This window comes from Cavia porcellus, unplaced genomic scaffold, assembly GCF_034190915.1.
Source record: "Cavia porcellus strain 051 isolate PalLab524CR breed Dunkin Hartley unplaced genomic scaffold, mCavPor4.1 scaffold_9, whole genome shotgun sequence".
NCBI lineage: Eukaryota > Metazoa > Chordata > Mammalia > Rodentia > Caviidae > Cavia > Cavia porcellus.
The window spans coordinates 36,391,726-36,413,417 of record NW_026947492.1 but is presented as its reverse complement, the minus strand read 5'-3'; the positions used below and the strand labels follow the sequence as shown (position 1 = coordinate 36,413,417).

The following is a 21,692-nucleotide window of genomic DNA, read 5'->3' as shown; positions in this document are numbered from 1 at the left end:
TTTCCTTCAACATAACCTTAATCTTCATCTAAACGAAACTTTTTTTTTTTTTTTTTTGCATTGCATATGTTCTTCAGATTATTGGAGGGGTATTTTTACATACACTGATAAATTCGACAAATTTTACTATACTATTGCATCTAGTTCTTTAAATCCTATGAAAGTTCTTTCACAAATACCAAGTTACCTATTTGCTTTAGTTAATTTAGTATAAAATTGTCAAAATAATTTACAAAACATTTCATTTTGTTGATATGTTCATATAAAAAAATGAAGAACATACTTATTTAACTGGTATATTGAGGATCAGATTACATGCACAGTTTCACACATAAGTCAGCCTGAAGGAAACATATGGAATGTACTATCTAATATTTACTGGATATCTGTTGTGTATTTATAATGCTATTAACTTTATTGTGAAAAATGTAATTTTTCTTATTTATTGAACATTTTAAAAAATAATCTTTTGAAATAACTGTCTAAATAGAGTAAAAGCTAAATGTTCAGGAAAACCATGGCAACAAAAAATGACAGTTGCAGTAGTAAAATCTAAATTCTTAGTGACATATAATTTTGTAAGAATTTTAAAATTTTAAAGAATTTAGCACTAATTTTAAAATGATGTGAAGACATACAGAGCATTTGTAAATTCCTTAAGAAGTTAGAAGGAAAATGGTGTACTTCCTTGATAAGTTTTTCATAAACTTATTTCTTTTTCTAATATTCAGTTATATGAAAAATGCAGATATATATATATATATATATATAAAATGTTAGAAGAAATTCTTTAAATGTGTATATTATAGACAGAATTTTAATTACTTGATAAGTGGTATACTAAAAATATAAAGTTATGTTACTTTTCCAGAAATACCTATTTTTTGCTTGCAATTTGGTTAGTGCTTTATAATGCTGAGTATGTCTTTTATTTATTTAATTCATAATGTATTTATTTTGAGTAACATAGGAATATACTTATGAGCAGTCAGATTTTTAAAGAATCTTAACCTTTAAATTTTTTTCTGTATCTAAAGAAAAATATTGAATAAATGAACAAATTATAAAACTTTTTTAACTTCAGAAGAAATGATTTAAATTTCAAGGGAGAGAGGTTTTTAGGGTGGTATATCTTTTACCTCTTTTTTTCTGGGAGATCATGAGAAGCTTTCCTGCTAAAGTTATGCTTATGCTGGTATGTAAAGAATTTAAGAATGCTGGCCATATGGACTTCATGGTTGCAGAAGTGATGTAATTTGCAATGACCTGAAGAGGAGTGAGTTAAGAAGATTAGTAAGTTAGAGAGTGGGGGGACAAAAAAAAAAAAAAAAAAAAAAAAAAACTAAATTAAAGGAAGCCAATGAGCTCATAGGACAAAATAATCAAAAGTCAAATGTGACTGTGAGGTATCTGAGAAGTTTAGCTTTCCCTCTCTGTGAAGATACCATCATCCCTTTTATTATTTCTTATTCTGAGCCAGTGTGTGGCTAAGTCACCAAATTGCCTAGGCTGGGCTCAAACGTGAGGATTCTTTTGCCTTGTCCTAGTACATTACTAAGATTATAGGCATTCACCACTATGCTTGGACACGTGGAAAGTTTTAACTTGAGAAATGTCACAATTTAATTGGTGTTTTCAGCTTTCATCGATGGATTAGATATACCTATAAGAAAAGGAAAGAGGAGAAAGATACTTCCAGTATTTTAGGCCTAAGGCACTGTACTGTGGGAATTGTATAGGAAACTAGATAGAGAAAGCACTCACTGCTAAGATGGAACAGATGGCTAGGAAAGCATGTTTAGGACTGAGGAGATATCAAATTTCATTTTCAGACAAATGTGGCATGCATATTTGACTTACAAGTCAATATGTAAGACAGTGATAGGTCATGTAAATTTGAAGTTTAAGAAAACAATTTCCTGGAAATATAAATTTGAAAGTGTGCATTGAGGTGACATTATTCTAAAAGACATAAAAATAGTTAAAGAACACAAAATCAGGAAGAATTAATATGGTTCATATAATGATAGGACACAGATTAGAGGAATTTGAACAGAGTAGAAAGACACAGAAGTTGAAAAAAAAAGTGATGCATGGTGTTGTAAAGGATCTTGTAAAGGTAGAAAGGATAGGGGCTGGGGATGTAACTCAGTGGCACAGTGCCCAATTGGCAAGCACAAGGTCCTACATTTGATTAATACCAAAATATTAAATTAAATTAAATTTTAAAAGATACAAATATTATCAAAATATATGATTAATATTAACTTTAAAAAAATATAGTAAAAGATATGTTGCTTTCATCCTCTAAAAATATTCCACTTTACTTTAAACATTCCATTGTCCTTGCCATGTTCTAAAGCAATTCTGAAAGTCCTCTTCATAAGCTTCTTTACCATTTTTGATAAAAATTATGGTGAATACTTCTGCCCAGTGGCATTTAAAGGAAATGCAGATTTGTAAAAACATTATCATGTATCATTATCCAACTTACTGATCTAGTCTAACACCATATGACTTCAGACTCTTCCTCAAAGTAAAAGTGGCCATGAAAGGTAACTCAACTATGTGAATTTGAGATACTGAATCAGCTCAGAACATTATGGCAGTCTTGCCAGGGTAACAAAAGACCCTCACAGAGGACGGCATCTGGAGCAGATTAGAAAAGCAAAAAGAACAATGGGAGAAGTATAGCAAAGCCAGGGAAAATATTTTTGTTGGGATTTAAGCAATGACTCTTTTATTGTAAGATTATTTTTTAATTTACATCTACTGCATGTTTTGATCTCATTGTTTGTTTTTTTGAGGTGGGATGGTTAAGACAGTTTCTCACAGTCTTAGTTACTTTTCTCTCATTGTTGAAACAAAATATCTGACTCCCAAAATGATGGAAGGAAATTTTATTTAGCTTACAGTTGTTAGAAGTTTCAGTCCATAATCCTGGTCCCAAGACATGATAGCATGGCTGATGGGCAGCCATTCATGGGGCCGGTGGCAGATTCCAAAAGCAAAAAGGTCAAAAGGGGAAAGTATGCCTGCTTCCCTCCCCTATATTGTATGCCAACTACTTACCCTTAGACAAATGTAGCACTTAAACTGCCAATCCCAGCACTAGACAATGAACCAATCAAAAACACTAGAGTCAGCTGCCTCCATGACTACATAGGATTGGGGAGCCATCCACATATAAACTGTAACAATCACTATGAAGTTCTGACTCACCTTGAACTCCTGGCCATCTTCTTATCCTATCCTGTGCTAGAATTAGTCAAGCAGGCACATCACACGTCTCATGCTTGCACCTTTTAAGAAGGAGGAAGTAAATGGTCCTGACAAATGCTGTTATAGATCTGGTAAGCTCCAAACATAAAACTGACTTTCCATTTAATTCCATGTTCCTTTTCCAGTCATTTTTCCACTGTATTGATAGTTATGAAGTGGAGGAAAATCCAGTTTGAATCCATCTGAGACAAACAAAACAGAGCAAAAAGCAAGTACAGAGAAAAAAAAATTTTTTATAGTGAGGAAATTATTACTATTAACAATCCTGGTTGTAATTATGTAATGTTTATAATTGAATTAAAAATAATTAATTGCAAAAGCAGTGGTACCCTACATTAAAAATATTTACAACTACAAAATAGAAATTCATCACTTTTTTGATATTTTATTTTCAGATTACTGTCAATTTGTCTTCTCTAAGTCTGCCTCAATTTAAATTGCCTTGTTAATAATAGTTCACTAAGTATGTTTTATTGTTGGGTGATTAAAGTACTTAAGGTCTTATAAGTTGATCAGTGACTTAATTATCATATTTATAAATAAGACAAAAATTTAACAATAGGCAAAATAAGAATTCCATAACATTTCTTCTCTGGGGTAGGAATTTATGCTATGGAATAGCCAGAGAAAAGAAATAAATAACTTTCAGTATTTTCACGTGAGTATAATAATAATAATAAATATGTGATTGTGTATTGATCTAAATGTCTTAATATACATAATAGAAATATAATTTTTCTAAATAAAATATCTTAAAATTGTTCATCTATCCCAAATTACTACAATTTATCATCAAATTTGATATTATTCCGAATGCAGTTTGGCTTTTTGCTGCAGCCTAGCAAAGAAGCATCTGTACTTTTAGCATTAAAAGGTTGAGACAAGACAATGGGGAGTTTGAGTCCATCCTAATCAACTTAGTGATTCAGTGAGTTCCTGTCTCAAGAAATAAAAATAAAACACAAGAATGGATATTGTCATTCTTAATTGTGATATGTCAACCAGAAAGATTAGAACTGCCTACCTGGTTAGTAAAGCTCTGGGTATGTCTCTAAATGATAGACACATAGGCCATAAACCAAAACAAGAAGCTCCAGCCTGAATGTGGGTGGCACCAACCAATAAGTCTGAAACATGGATGCAGTAAAAAGGATAATTACAAGGAAGTCTTCCTTTTCCTTTGGAGAAGGGGTTCTTATCTTCACATTGCCTTTGAATATTTGTCCCTGCTTCCTTCAGCCGTGTACTTTGCGGTGAACTCCAGGGCTTTGACCTGGCAAATAGATATTTTAGATTATTCTCCTTCTGATTCTGCAGGTGAGCATTGTAAAACTAATTTGCAAATTCTTCATAGAATCAAATAAATATTTTATATTAAATTTGTTTCTGTAGTGAACTCTAACCGATGTAGTAATGAAACCCAATGGATGAGCCTTGACTCAATTCTCAGTACTACAAACAAAACAAAACAATAAACAGATATGCCATGCAAATATGGAATGATAGCATTTGCCATCAGAAAGCATGAATATGATACCAAGCTTTGGTATTACAAAATTGCCTGCGTTGAATCAAATCTTCATTTTTTTCAGGTTTTATGGCCCATAAAATTAAAGTACTTGGAATATTTCCCATACTAGATCACTGCGGGATTTAGTGAGCTCTGTAAACAGTAGGTAATGTGACTTTTACCTGTGGAAGAGATAATAATTTATATACAAAGTGGACATGAAAATGAAATAAAAAAGAAAAACGAGATGATTAGATGCAAATTTACTGGGAAGACTTTAAAAGAAAATCTTTTTTCCTAAAAAAAAATTTATCAGCGTCTATCAAGTTAGTGAGGAGATAAAATTGCAGTGACTGAGTCATCTATTATATATAACTTAGGTACAGTCTTCCTAATTTGGGACTTTAAAAATTGACTGCAAAACTATGGCTGAAAAAAGATTACTGGGAAAATTACTGATAAAGGAATAAAATAATTCCTTATATAATTACCACCAAAATAGAATTCAGTACAATAAATGAGATTTGAATTATAAAAACAAAAACCAAATAGTAATATTTAATTTTATTCAAGAAAATCTAGTCCTGCTTTATGAAACAGTAAGCTGAAACATATCTAGAAATGTTCAGTTATGATTATTGTCAGGTAGGTCTTTTTCTTATTTTAAAAGTGTTAGTAAATAGCTGAAAAGTTACTTAAAATGTAATCCTAAATGTAGGAAAAGAATACTCTAATTACTAATAATAAATAAAATTTTACAGAATTTAAAATAATGTAAAAATTGCTACCTGGAGAATGTAAATTAACTTGTACTTTTTCATCGATTTATTTTAATAATTGTATTCAGAGGCAAGAGTGATATGTGAGAATTATAAATGAAAGAATTGCATCAATGTTTAATGCTGAGTTGTTAAATACTAAAAGTTTAATCCATAATTTAAAACATTAAAATGCAACTTCAAAAACTGCTTGGTTTTGTAAAATTATAAATTGTGTTATTTTCTTATTTAAATATGAATAATTATTTTAAAAGGAGATGGAGCTCGATGTCCAGGTTCAATAAGTTATTATACTGTTTATCCTTGTTGTGAGAAACATAATAAATGTTTGAATGAAATAAATTGAAACCAGTTTAAACTTTTGTTCCATCAGTGACAGCAGCAATATTACTGTGTCTCTAGAAGAAGACTCCAGTGAGGGTCGTTTTTCAGGAGAGAAAAAAATGAAGATGATGTACAAAATAAACAAAAAAATTAATTAACAGAAAGTAAATAAAGACAAAAATTTTTAAATGACAAAGAGATAGGAGTTTGCTATAATTGGTTCACAGGAAAACTGTTTTGTAAAAACTGTTAGTAGGAAATACTGTATAGAACACAAGCCGTATGGTAGCACTGTGCTCTGTTCTTGTCAGACTACATCTGTGAGAGAGACATTAGGAACCTGCTGGTGGCTGCATAACAAAGGTGCAGGGTATGATCAATCTTTATCACCTGAGGAATGATGGACAAAATGAGAATGTGTACTCTGGAGAAAGCAGATTTAGACATAGACAATCTGTGTGTTCTCAGCTGTTTGAAAAGATTGTCTCAGGGAAGAGTTAAGAATAGGTGTGCTGTTCCTAAGAATAACCAAGGAAACAAGACTATTAGAAAGAAGCTATTTCAGGCCTACTTGTTAAAGAGATATCTGGTCACGTTAATTGCATGTTAGTGAGTATTCATTATAAGAAATATCTTGCACTAGGGAAAAGGATGAGATGATAGTCCAGGTTAATTTCAATACTAAAATTCTTTAAGCAAATTCAAAATGCTCATTCTAAATTTTAATAAGAAATCCTGCACAGAGATTTAAGGAAATCTGAAAATTTTTAACATTGGTATCCTACCACAATTTCTGTCTCTATACTGCTTAAAATCTACATTTAACCATCTGCCCAGCTTGTGATAACAAACTGCATAATTTAAACTGCATAATCAGAAAACATTTCATGTAGCATGTTTATAATAGTCTTATATTATTTAAATGAGAAAAAATACCTTTTGTATTTGTCACATTTCATCAAAACAGCAATTTCAAATAAATTATGCAAATGCTGAGTCAAAACTTGTGATGGACATAAAAATGGGATATCCAGGTAATTGTGAAACTACAGTAAAGTGTACTCTTAAAAACTAATAATTTAAAGGTCTTGGCCTAAGCCATGTCTGTGTTTATAAAGGATCACTGCACAAAAATCCATTTGAAAATGGTGAATTTAAAAAATAAGATGTGATGATTTATGACAACAGCTTTTTCCGTATAAAGTGAATCCCTGATAAACTTAATCTCCTAACTTGTCAAAGATAATTCTTTTGTAATTGTGTACACAGTTAGGATCTTTAGCCCTTTGCCTCCAGGTGGGGAAGTCGGCATCAGCAGAGTATCTGCTCACTGGGAAGCTTCCCTCCCTCGTGCTTTCCGCCTGCATGTTCAATCAGTAAGATAAGAGCTTCTCCATAAGTAATTGAACAGTTTCCTGCTATAGGAAATTTAGGGGCCATGAAAAACAAGCTTTTTTTTTTTTTTTTTTTTTTTTTTTTCTTTTTTCTTTTTTTTTTTTAATTTTATTTAAGGAGAAAAGAAAAAAAAAGCAGGGAAAAGGTACAAGTTATACAGATTTACAGAAAAAAAATGAACAGTAGGAAATCACTAGTTAATGGATTACATATTGTCATCTTAGAAATAATTGTTCAAGTCACAAAATTAAAGCTTGTAAAGTGGACATTCCATCAATGATACTGCAAACAGTTCTGTTCATTGATCCAATAAAACTCTGTGATATCATTTTCTATCTTATACACTTAAATATACATGCAGTTATATAGTTTGGAGCACTTTCTTTTCCTCTGTTTTGTACCATGACTATTACACATTTTGGGTTTCATTGCTCCCACGGTTCTTATTACTTTTTTGGAAGAGAGTAAAACCAAATGTGACATAACAGAACAGAATCGGTCAAGTCAAAAGGGTGGACATAATAGATAATGTAAAAACATAATACAAGGTGATCAACAATGGTTACCATAATGCCTCCCGCTATCTCTAATAGAATTGCCTATATCGTTAGTTATAATACAATTGAACAAAACAGTAAAGAATAAAACCGACAAAACCAGAACATTGGAGACATTGTAGGTCTTCAAAAGTAGATAAAAGTCAACAAGAATGGGCGTCATAATGAATCTCATTATCTTCACAGCTGATGCCTAAACTTTTGAACCTGATACTATCCAGCAAAACAGAATAGGGGAACTTCAGTTAAAAACCAGATGGTGAGAGTAATACAGGGCTTTAAATCAAGGTAATGAAAAGTCAAAGTGGGTTACTATAATATATCCTGCTATTTTTTTCCTTTAATTAAAAGGATAAAGATAAAAAAGTAAATAATGGGGTGGAGATTGAGATAAAAGAGGGCATAACAACGAAACAGCGCAGATCAAAACTTAACCATTTAAGCAGAATAGTGTTTCACCACCAGATAATCCTAACCTAAAAGTAGTTACCATATTGTCTCTTTCTTTGAAATCCTTGAGTACAACTTCGTATACTGTAGCATTAAGTATATCAAAACAATGTAAAACCATTCAAGAGAATGACAGCATTACAGAGTATTTAGAATCAACTAACAGAAAATGAACAATGGTTTCTGTATAATCTCCTTGTCTTTACAAGGTTTTTGCTTATACTATCGTACATAATAAAATCCAGTAAGATACAACCTATTTAGACCATTGGAGACAGAAGGACAAAAGCTAGATGAGACTTCAAAACAAGATGATACTAAATCAGTATTACCTATTAAGATGTCATTTTCTCCAAAATAGCTGTTCCTATCATCCAATCTTCTCTGCCTCATTTCTGTTGAGCTCTTTTTCTGTCAGTAGCTGTCAGTTTGTCTTCTTCATTTTGTTCTCTGCTCCATTCGTTGTGGCCTCCCTGCCAATATTTCTGGATTCTTTGTATTTTTCTTTTTTTAGAATATCTTGCAATACTCTCTGTAGAGTTGAATTGGTGGTTGCAAATTCCTCCAGTTCCTCTTTATCCTGGAAGCACCTTGTTTTTCCATCAATTTCCAAGGACAGTTGTGCAGGATATCTCAATCTTGGCTGGAGATTATTATCTTTCAAAGCTTGAATTATTTCCCCCCACGCTCTTCGTGATTTGATGGTTTGTGCAGAGAAATCTGCTGTAATTCTGATGGGTGTTCCCTTGTAAGTGGTCTGTTTCTTGTCTCTGACAGCTTTTAATATTCTGTTCTTGTATTGAATTTCTGGAATTTTTATTATTATATGCCTGGGTGTTGGTCTGTTTGGGTTGTAGGTAGCTGGGGTCCTGTATGCCTCATACATCTGAGTATCTTTACCTTTTGCTAAATTAGGAAAATTCTCCTGGATTATTTCTGTGAGTAGCTTTTGTAGTTCACTTGTTTGTGTCCCTACTTCTTCTTTTATGTTCTTAATCCTTAAGTTATGGATCCTCTTATCATCTTCTTGTCTTTGTATTATTGCTGTTTGTTTCTTTGTTATTTTTAAGAAGTTTTTCATTTCATTCTCCCATATTACAAGTCTGCCCTCCAGTTCAGATAGTCTGTCCTCAGTTTCTTTCAAGCTGTTATGCCAGTCTTCGATAGACTTCTTAGTATCTTGGTAGTCCCTTTGAACCTGCTTCACGTATTCTATGCTTTCTCTGTTTTCTCCATCAAACAATTCTCCCCTTTTTTTCTGTTCTTCCATTCCACCACCTGTTTTTTCTTGGGTGGTACTTAGCATTTCTCTAACTATTCTGCATACTTCTAGCTTCAGGTCGTTGATAACTTCATTCCTGAATTGGTCTATGAGGCTCTCTATATGGTGCCTTATGTGTATTGGTGCGGTGTCTGCTATTGCCTGTTTCTCAGAATTGGGGACTGAGGAGCCTTTCTTGTTGCTGCCTCTTCCCATGCTGCCTCTTCTTCTCTGTTCCTTATATATGCAAGCTTATATAAGAGGCCCAGCTTCTCTCCCAGTCAGCCACAGCCTGATCGAATTGCGCCAGTTAGTTGTTCCCGCTCACCGCTGCACACCAGGGAGTTACGCACCAGGCAGCCTACGCGTCTCCCCTCCCGGCCACCGTCAGGCTCTGGTATCTGGGTTGGGACAGCCTACCAGGTCTGCCGGCAGCGTCACGCAGGCCAGGCACTTTTCACCAATCCTGCCCGAGAGGGGGATGTGTGGCTGGAGTCACCACTGCGCCCTGCTCCCACAGGACTGCTCGGGCCCAGAAAGTCCTCCGCTGGAGTCAAACTGTGGTAGAGTGTCAATTTCTCTCACTCACCTCACCACAAGTCAGTGCACGCCTCCCTGCCATTCGCAGATTGCCGTTCTCAGAGCTTCTGTGCGTCTCTCTCCTTGCCGAACCACTGTAGAGGCAGCCAGCCGCCGCGCGGCGGGAAACCCGAATCGCGGCTTACAATGGCGCCGGGGTCGAGCCTCCACACCGAGTCTTTTCTGTTCCTGTTTTAGCACCAGGACTGCATTCCAAGTTGGTTTCTCTCAGCCCAGTTCGTTCCTGAGTCAGCAGAGCATATCTCCACCTGCTTATGTCTCCTTAGTCCGCACCATTCCTGGCTTCTGAGCCGAGTCTTTCAGAGAGCCTCCGGTAGTTGCTGTTATCTGTCCGCCATGTTACCAAAGCTTGTGTTTTGGAAACATTACTTTGCTTTATTCACCTCATTTCATTTCCCAGTTAACACAAATCAGATAATCTGGCCCTCAAGTTAACTCGTGTCATGAATAAAGTTGGCAAAAGTCATAATTCAAAAGTGTCTTCATAATAACTATATTAAGTTTTTTATCCCTAATCTAGAGTCTTCAAACTAATATGTATTTCACTACATAAAAGTTAATCATTTTAAAAATAGATATGAAGGTTTTCAGTTCATCATTTATTCTGAAAAATAAAAGTATATATATTTATAAAATATAAAGAAAATGGGATAAAGAAAATTATATAAAAATATCAAAATATATAAAATGATTTTAAGTAATAGTACACATTAAATGACATCTGCTTTAGAGCTCCTGACTTCTACTACATAAAGCACTGACCTGGACAGTGAACTGCTTGGTGACACGCACTGATCAGGTAAAAAAATCAAGACGTTTCTATAGGAGAAACGAAAAACAGGCTGAAAATCCCCTTTAAACCCTACTAATTGCTTATTCCTCAAATCTTTAGAATACTTTTAAGATATTTCTGTGCTACATATGGTTTAAACAAAAGGAAGTTGAAAATACATGTTTCCTACTCCGAAAGACATTGATGTACCAGAAAATATTGTGTGCCTAGTCAGGACTTATACATATAGGTTATTTGTCTCTGATCATAAATGAAATAATATTTATCATGGATGTTGATTCTGTTTTATTCTTTAGTGTAGAAATTTTAGGACAACTAAAAAGCAAGGACATAAAAAATTTTTATACATATAGTAGTGTTTGGTGGTTCAAATAAAGCATTAGCCTAGGAATTATGTGAAAAATTTGAAAATATTTTTCTTTCTTTATTGAGAAGAAATCTCAGCATTATTTAAATTTCCATTCCTCAAGTAACCAGCTATGATGACTATTTTTTCATAAATTTATTTATCATTTCTAGTTCTTTATCTAAGAAGTGTCTATTCATTTCAGATGTTCAATTACGGGTCAGTTCTATAAATTTGGGGTGTGATTTTTTGAGTTTGTTATATATTCTAAAGATTAATGCTTTGAGGATTAAAAGTTTAAAAGGATTAAACTGTTAAAAGTTTTTCACACTTTGTGGCTTGTCTCTTTATTCTGTTGATTGCTTTTGTGTGCAAAAGTTCTTTAATGAAATAGGATCCTAGCTGTTGATTCTTTGAAGCATTTGTTCAATCATCCTGTGAGATCCATAAAATCTTTGCCTATACCTGTATCTTTAATAGTTTTTTTCTATTCTCTCTTCCAGAAAATTAGAGATTATGTTTTTAATATTTACATCTTTGATTGGTTTTGATTTTAGTTTAGTGCATGGTGAAAGATATGAGTCTAGTTTTACTCTTCAGCAGGTGGGAGGCCAGTTTTTCTAGCACCATTTATTACAGAGGCTATCTTTATTGCAGTTATTGTGTTTGACCCCTTATCAAGAATAAGGTAGTTCTGTGGGTTTGGAGTTGTTTATCCATCTTCTGATCTGCTCTATTAATTCTCAGATCTGTTTAGTTAAGAGTAGCATTCTTTTTGTTTTATCACAGTAACTTCATTATATAATTTCAAGTCAGGGATTGTGATATCCCTTACTTTGTTTTTATTACATATAACCTATTTTGCTATTCTGGATCCTTTCAGGCTCCCAAATAAATTTTATGAACTTTTAAAAATCTAATTCTGTTTTGTATACTATTGGTATTTTGATTGGGATTGCATATTCTGTGTAAAAGTTTGGTTGTCCATTTTCTTTTTCAAATTGGTTGTACATACCTGTCTTAGTTACTTTTTACTCGTCGCTGAGACAAAAATACCTGAAGCCCAAAGTTGGGAAAGAAAAGGTTTATTTCTTACAGTTTTTGGAGGTTTCAGTCCACACTCACTTGACTCCAAGGCAGGCTGGCATGGCTGGGCTACAGTTCATGGCGGCTGCAAACAGGAAGCTTGAACCAGCAAAAAGAGAGACATACCTTCTTCCTGCCATTACATCACATCCTGACTCCACCCCTATGTGGGTGGAGCACCGACACCATCAATCCAAGCACTAGGCAATGAACCAATCACAAATGCACAATTCAAACGCATGAGGCCTGGGGGATACATACAAAAACCATGACAATACCCATGAACAAGCAATGTCTTTCTGTATTTTGCTGTCTTCTTCAATTCTTTTTTCAGAGTACTTAGATTTCAATGTAAAGATCTTTTACTTCTTTTCTTCGATTGATTCCAAGGTACTTTACTTTTTTTAGATGCTATTTTGAAAGATGTTGTTTCCCTAATTTCTTTCTCAGCAAGTTTGTTATTTTTGTACAGAAATGCTATTGCTTTTTGAGTGTTTATTTATATGCAGCTATGTCACTAAATTTGGCTATTAAATTTAGAAGTTTTTTGGGAGATTTTGGGTTTTTTTTGTAGAATATCATGTCATTCACAACTAATGATAATCTACCAGCAAAACAAAGTTCGACACCTATTGAATTCTACAAGAAATTTAGAGAGGAACCAATGCTATGACTTCTCAAACTCTTTAATGAAACTGAAAAGGAAACAATACTTCCAAACTCATTCCTAGAGGCAAACATTATCAGCTGTTCCTCAGATAAAGGACCTGGTTTTGATACCAACACCAGAGTAGGGTTAAACTCAAATAGAACTACAGACCAATGTCCCTAATGAACATAATAGTTGCAAAAATCCTTTGTCAAACAGAATGCAGCAAATCATTAAGAAGATTATATACCACCATCAAGTAGGATTCATCCCAGCGATGCAGAGATGATTTGACATATATAAATCAATAAATCTAACACCACATCAACAGAGCCAAACCAAAAATCACATGACCATTTCAATAGATGCAGAAAAAGCATTTCACAGAACCCAACATTTATTAGTGGAAAAAAAAAATAACAAACAAAACAAAACCTACATAAAACTGGAATAGATGGTCTTTATCCCAATCTGATAAAAACCATGTATGACAAAGCCAACATCATACCATTTTGACAATAACTAAAGGCTTTTGCTCTAAACAAAAAGGTAACACAAGGATGTCCATTACTTATCTTCACTCTTACACTATATGCTTCTGAAAACATTAAATAGTGCAATGACACAAAAGAAAGAAATAAAAGAAATAAGGAAAGGCAAGAAAGAATTTAAATTATTGATTTTTCTCCATTTAAACCTCAAAGCAACCCAATGAAAAGGGTTTTATTATCCCATTTTTATAAAGAAGCACTGAGACAGAAATAGATCTTGTACACAGTTACACAAGCAAAACTGGGCAAATTCAATTTTTCATGTCTAGAGGCAAAATGGTTAAGAAAAATACCAGTGTATATTCTTTCAATGCCAATGGACCTATCACAGGCTTAATTGCTTAGTACACATCAGCAGCAGTGTACTATTGTCAGTCCCTGATTGACTGACTGGTTGGATCAAGTGATGCAGAAGCAGGTGATACGGAATACCAATTGAACAAGATTTTGTGTCTTTTTTTGGACATAAACTACAGTAATGATATTCTTAGAACACATTTGTAATCTTAGTTCTGTTGAAAGATGAATATATTTAGAGTAAGCAAATGTAAATTATTCAATTTTTTTCAGAATAATTATAAAGCATTTTTCCCATATTGCATACTTTCTCCCAGTCCTTTTGAGATACACATTAAAAATATATTACTCCCAAAGTGATAGTAATAGTTCAAAATCTCTAATATTTAAATCAAAACTTTCAAAGCAAATTAAAAATATACATTAGAGATTAATTATATACATTCATGCATATATCAAAAATATTGAACTAATGATGAGAAATAGTTAACCCACAGTTATACTCCCTTAATGATAGTAACATTTAAAATTTTATGTTTTCCTTCAGAGGCAAAAGTAATTTGACATGCTCATAATTATAGCACAGAGAAAATTTTGTATTTGACTTTTTACTTGACATTATGTCACACTCCTATGGAGTATGCCTTTAAATATTGACTTTATGTATTAAGGATGGCTTATTAGCTCATCACAGGGATTTCAGGAGGAAAACAATAATTTTGTGTAATTGATAGTAAAGCAGAAAGAAAATTGAATTAACTTTCATGATGGATCACAAAAATTGTGAGCTAATTTTTTTTAAAAAAATGTCTATATGACATGGCAAATACTTGGCACTCCTCTCTCACTTAAGCAAAAGCTCAATTTGTTCTCTTTACACTGAGAGATCACTGGGGACTTATACTGGTATGGGTTATGAGTACTTCACAGTCCGGGATAGAAGCACAGTAAGCCCTCCACAGATATGATCAGGGAACTGTCAGCTTTCCCTGAGTGGCCCCTTTGCCACTCACACATCACTGAGGACATGAACTTCATCAAGCAGGATGCTTTGTGACTGGGGAATAAGATGAAGATTCAGAATTGCAATTGAGGAAAGGGCAACCATTGTTCCACTGCTATTTATTGGAAGAAATAGCATTTCTAAAAAAAACAGTGTGACTGTGGAGTGCATTTGACTGCTTTAGTTCCTTTGCCTGTGGCCCCTGCCCAGATTATCTACTGTGGTTATAGAACATTTAATGTTTGGGGTAATGCCATATCTACCATACATTAGCTTTTTTCTCAGGTGTTTATAAGAAAGATGTAAACTATTTCTCAGTAATAGCCCCAAATATAAAATCATAATAGTTACCACAAACATCTACTTTAAAGAGAGACTTCATTTGTTGCTAAGAATGATATATGTTTTTTTCCCACTTTCCCCTTCCTCCTTTCCTGCCTTTTTTGGTCTGGTCTTTTTGTTATTATAACTGCTGAATTTTCCCACATGCTGAAAGTTATCCCATACTTCGGGAATGTTATGTAGTTTATTCACTGCATAGTGTTGAGGAGGACATTTGAAACTGAAATTCTATCCACGCTCCTCTTTCCAACCTGTACATGTTTTGGGGCCGTGCTTTCCAAAATGATCACATTCCCCTGAATCTCAGGTAGTGTCCTTGAGGCTGGCAACATGCTGCTTCAGGGATGTTCAGATTCTGCCCTTTAGAGAGAAAGCAGCTCATCTCTCACAGAGACTATCCACAGAACCAGTTTATCTGGATATTGTGTGATAGTTGTACTTTATCTTCCTTTATAGAGTCTTAACAGAAATTTTGAGAATCAAAGATGCAAGAATCAGTACATACCTGTTTAAACTGAAAAAGAACATTTGTGATCTGATTATCTGCCATCTTTTAAATATTAATTAAAAGATATATGGCTTGATTCTTAGAAAATAACTCCAACTTTTTAACTTATGTAACACTTGTACATACTTTTGTTGTCATTCCTTTCTGTTTTATATTTTACTCATTTGTTTTATGATTTCTGTGCTCCTTTTTAGGTTATATGTTTATTCATAAGAAGATAATATCATACTTATCTTACTATATACCACCAGTTATGCATCAGTAAGAATACTCTAAAATAATGCAGCTGTTGAGCAAAATGATAAATATTAATAGAATTATATATTTGATATCAGGGAGAACTTGTAACAAACTATGAAACCATAGCATCCTTCAAAAAATGTGAAATTAAAGACTAGCTTGATTGACGTTTGTTTTAGTCAAGGGTTTGCAAGAAAACAATTGCATACAAGACACATAAGCTACAGTATTATTTATAGTGGTCACACAAGAAGTCAAATACACAGAAAGTGCGGGAAATATGTTCACACACTAAAGACCTAGAGAATCCAGCTGAGGGCCTGGATCCATGGCAATATCCTGCATAAGTTCAGCTGGGGACCTAGAGTCCGTGATAGTTCCTCCCAGGAACCCAACTGGTGCCTGGAGCTCACAGCAGTGACTCATGCAAATTTTGTTTCACGAATCTTCTCTAGGAAGACCCCAAGGGCAGCAGTGGAAGCTAGAAAGTCTGTGCCAGCAGAAAAAAGGATCTGTGCCAGTAGGCTGAGGCGTCTGCACTGGAGCCAGAAAGCTATGTTCAAAGTAAGAACCAGAGCTCCCCTGAAAAGTACCACAAACATCCTCAGTGACAGTGAGGTCCCTAGCTCCTCTGATATGTAAGGCCAGCCGAGTTCATATCAGGAAGCTAGCATGATGAACTTTTTCAGGAGATTGAACAGCACACTATTTTCCCCTCCAGAGTCCAGAATCAGTAAGACCAAAGCTTCCCCAAAGTGAACTGCAGCCATTCTCAGCAACAACAAGGTCCAAAGCTCCTCTGATGATGAGAACAGCCAAGTTCATTTCTGGAAAGAAGCTCGACTAGCTCCTCCAGGAGAAGCCACAGCAAAAGGAGAACCAACAACACTAAACAATAAACTCTTCCTCTCCAGTTCTCCTTTTTATCTTGGCAACAATCCTCAGGTGAGCCATTAACAGTCAGCACCATGCTGATTCAGTTTAACTGGTTTTAAGTTGACCGCCAGTTTTCAATTCACCACAAGGCTCTTCATATTTTTTTTTATATTTATAGGATAAAATAACTACATAGCCGTCTCTCAGTCTCTGTAAGAACTGGTTTCCAGAATATTACCATCCCCTAGAAGGATAGCTGAAGTTGAAGATATGCAAATACCTTACCTAAAATGGCATAGTGTTTGAATATTACCTAGAAAAATCTTTGCATAAAATTTAAATAATTTTGGAGTACTACTCAGCTATAAAGAATGATCACATTGAGATATTTATAAATAAATGGGTGCAGCTTGAGACCATATTCATAAGCTAAATAAATCAAACTCACATGTATAAATACCAAATAGTTTCCCTAGTGTAAGAAATGGTAAGAATACATAAAAGTATGTGGTAAACATGATTCCCCATTATATTGCTTATAGTGTTTTCATTAATTGGAATGGTTCTATTCTGGGTTGTTTGATTTTATTGTCTGTGATGGTATGAACAGTTATTTTGAAGAAAACAAGACAATATAATAGCTAGTGGTGATATAATATCATCTTATTTTTAGTCCCATGAAGCTTTTGTTCTTCTGTCTCCATCTGTTTATCATGTTGTTATCTTATTGGATTTTATTATATGTGATAGTATAAACAAAATTTTTATAGATAAGGAGATATTATAGAAATCATTGTTCATTTTCTGTGTTTGGTTTTAGATACCCTGTAATACTTTCATTCTCTTGAATGGTTTTACACTGTCATGTTGTGTTTGATGATATAACATACAAAGTTATACTCAAATATTTCAAGGAAAGAGACACTATGGTTGCTACTGTTATGTTGGGCTATCTTGTGGTGAAACACTATGTTTGCTAAAATTGTTCTGTTCTGACCTGTGTTATTATGTTGTTATGTTCTCTTTTATCTTAATCTCTTTATTTCTTTTAATTTTTAATAAAATAATTTTAATAATTTCTATATTTCTTAAAATATCAAATATTATGTAAAAATATAATGTGCATAGTTATTATATCATATTGTTTAGGAAATAATGATAAAAATGTATTCATTACAGATGCAACTCTCACAGGCCTAACTTCTTAGTACATATCAACAGCAAAGTAAGTTTTCAAACCCAAATGTTTGGATTAGTCCAGGGATGTAGAATCAGGAGATATAAAATAATAATGATACTGGTATTGTGTCTCAGCATCAAAATTGAGTCTTATTTCAAATCACCTCTGAACAGGAAAGTCTAACTAGAGAATACTAAAGATTATTTAGAAATAAAAACTATAGTCATATAAATACAAACAAACACAACTCATATATCATAGACAAAGCTGTTTTTAAGCTATTTTGACACAAAATAAGAAAAAAATATTGAGTTATGTTTATATAATGATAGTTATATCAGGGAAAAAACCTCTAATTTCAATTAAAAATATGTTCTATTCAAACAATTGTAAAATGATGGGAAATATTAAAATCATCATTAAATGAATTTACCTGTCATTGAGGCTAAAGTCCTACCTCCTTATTTGAGCCAGAACTTCATCCATTTCATGATCTAAATCTACATTCACATCTTTAGTTCAAATTATATACTTCTTCCAATATATCAGCCTGTAGCACAGAGCTTCTTGGTAACAAAAAATACTGATTAATTTTTTTGGAGGGCATTGGGTTGTTAAGCTGAGGTATGGCTGTCACCCAAGGCAGCAATATGGTTCTCCATATGAATTTCTTTGAAGGAAATGTCTTTTTTTCTTTTTTTACTTTTAGAATGCAGTAGTGAAATTAATATAATGCTAATAGTTATTAAAATTATAATTTGTGACCAAATGGTTTTATATTTGCAACCTAAAATATGTACAAGTTACAGTATTGGAAATTGCAGAATTTTAGATTGACTAGGTATCTCCAATTCCATGTTTTTCATCACTTTATAAAATATAAATGCTTTGACAATTTTTCAGTAACTAAAACTAGCTACCTTCTAAAAATGTACTCCTCAATAAATGTTTTATAAGCAGAAAAATATTATGAGACTTGGAACAGATAAAAAAATTAGTCATCTCCAAATCACTTCTTTTGAATTTTCACATATGTTTTATAATTATTTGTTTTCAAGCATATTTCTTTTTTGTTAAAGGTTTAAACTGTTTTGGTTTGCCTGATCATGTATTTCAAATGTGTTTTGTTTTAGAATTTCTGTGAGTTGTTATTTTATTATGAGTAAGCCATATTGTGCAAATATATAAGGGTTAGTGGGATGTATCTTTCTTCCATTTTTCAGGCAAAAAGCAACAAATTTTAAGTGGGACTTTTATGTGCTAGGCTATATGCCTAAAACAGAAGAAACTTTCCAATGTCATATAAGTTTTATTTTCTTTTCACTTGTTGATGTATTTCTACATCATCCCAACTCATCATATTTCTTGAAAGAATTCATTTCATTTTGCTATAAATTTGTCATATGTGTCCACCACTAAAACTTTTATCGGTTTTTATTCTATCCTTAAGAACAGTGGAAGTGTGGAATAATTGTATTTGTGTGTGTGTACGTGTGTGTGTGTTCGTGTGTGTGTGTGTGTGTGTGTGTGTGTGTGTGTGTGTGAAACTTAAATGCTATGGATAAAAAATGTTTGAATCCTCTCAAAATTCTTGTTTCAAAATTCTAATCATCAATGTGATGTTTGATGGTAGAACCTTTGAGAAGTGAAAAATTTAGTTTTGATGACAAATTGAGATTCTAATAATGGGATTAATGTCACTATATTTTTAAAAGAGGCGGAGGAGAATGAGGGAGAGAGAGAAGACACAAGCTTTCTTTCACTATGTGATGACATAGAAGGTAGCAATCTGCTAATCAGAAAGAGAGAGAGCTTTCTTCAGACAATGACTCTGCAAGCACCTTTGTCTTGGACTTCTCAGCTTCTTGATTGTAGAGAAATAAATATTTTTACTTAATTCATTCAATCTATAGTATTCTGTTAGGACAATCTAAACTAAAGCTCTAACAAAAGTCAATCAGTTACTGCTATGTACTAAGCACTATGCTAGCTTATGTACAATATCTCATTTACCAAATGGGAGAGGCAGATGGTGATAATGATCTGCTAGTGTTTTTATATCTGTAGCTTCATTCATATCTTGGTTTCCTTTAGCTTTTCCTGTGTCTTAACATATGAGTTCAAACACAATCTTGATTACTTTCTAGGCTATGTTGCTAAACTACTGAAACTTTTGAGTCATATGAATGGTGTTAATGCCAGGAAAGTCCTTGTGAACATGAGGAGATTATTCACATCAGGACGTCTGAGAACTGTACAGAGGTTGAGAAGAAATCCAAAAGAGTGTCCTTATGTCTTTTGATGTTGTGTTTCCTCCCAATCTATCAGTGTGATAAAGCACAAACCTATTAGTGTGATAACACAAACCATACGTACATACAGAGAAAAGATAAAGCTCAGATTAAAAAGTATAACTTTATCAAAATTGTTGTTTTCTCTATTGAATCAGAGAAATTGTATAGTCTTGGTTGTTTTGCAATTTTTAGTGAGTAAATCAATCCCATTTTTCATGACTGACCTAAGATCAATTTAATTTGTTCTTTAATAATTGAGAAAATAAAAGTATAAGAATACCTAAGTAGGTAAGTGGCACATTTACTGTTTATTAGTTTATATTGTACCTAAATGACAACTCTACCATATTATCCATAATTACTTTTGGCTATGAAATGGATAGGAGTTGTTTCAGTCAGCACAATACTTGCTAAACCACTTCATCATCATTTTTTCCAAATATAATACAAATCTTATTTCTAGAATTTTGTCCTATTGAAAATGTCAGATACATTACTTCAAGAATATTGGTTAGGATGTATATTTTATTAGAGGAAAAAAAGCATTTTGAACAAATGCAGACAAGTTTGTTGGAAAATAGTTTATATATTTAAATGATCTTAAATAATGATATTCATGTAATAAAATAATTCATGTTTACTAAAAACTTAAATTTAATTACACAAAGAATGTCTGCTCATAATCTATATCCCTAAGTTAAAAGCCCATTTTCCTGAATAAGTTAGAATTCCTGAACTAGTTCTGACATTAAGGACTGGAATATAATGACATCTGTGTTATACCATCTACTTACTTACTTGAGGTATTTATTTGAAGACCTCTAATGAGGTAAGATGTATGAGCTCTAGAAGACTCCCTAGAGGAGTCTGCTGATTTATGCTTCTCCCTAGCAGTATGATACAGTTGGCATCTGAGCAGCCTCTATGTTTCATTTATTTAGACACGCATCCTACAAATATGTACCGAATGCTGTGCTACAGGCCCAACAGCAGGTTTCAGAAACCAAATTACTAAAATATACAGAAAAAATTCCTACTAAAACAGAGTTTATAATATAATGGATTTGTTTCACTGATTCACAGAACAAATAAATAAAATACATAATTATTACATGATAAGTTCTACAGAAAAAAGTAAACAAAGACAGAGAAGTCTGAATGAGGGATAGCAACCACAGAAACCATCTGAATGGCAAATTTTTAAGCAAGGCCTAAGAAAATGGAGGTTTTCCTTATGGAATTTAGCATGTTCCCAGCACTCTCTTAAAAGGTTCCACAACTATATCTTCAACTAGCTATGGATCAAAATAGGTTTGAAAGGATAGAGTATTATGTTCTGTGGTAGCTAGCATGAGTAAGGTTGGGAGGT

General features: G+C 33.3%; 1 protein-coding gene across 3 annotated transcripts in view; it reads left to right on the top strand.

The window, feature by feature from the left end:
* The window catches only part of Cntn5 (contactin 5), a 1,085,282-nt gene that overhangs the window by 269,796 nt on the left and 793,794 nt on the right, over positions 1-21,692 (top strand). The window contains exon 3 of one of the 3 annotated variants that reach the window (XM_063256196.1): positions 16,695-16,918. The exons of the other annotated variants lie outside the window; for them this stretch is intronic. The gene's annotated coding sequence lies outside the window, so the exon portion shown is untranslated. The remainder of the gene's footprint in view (positions 1-16,694; positions 16,919-21,692) is intronic. 3 annotated transcript variants of the gene reach the window in all.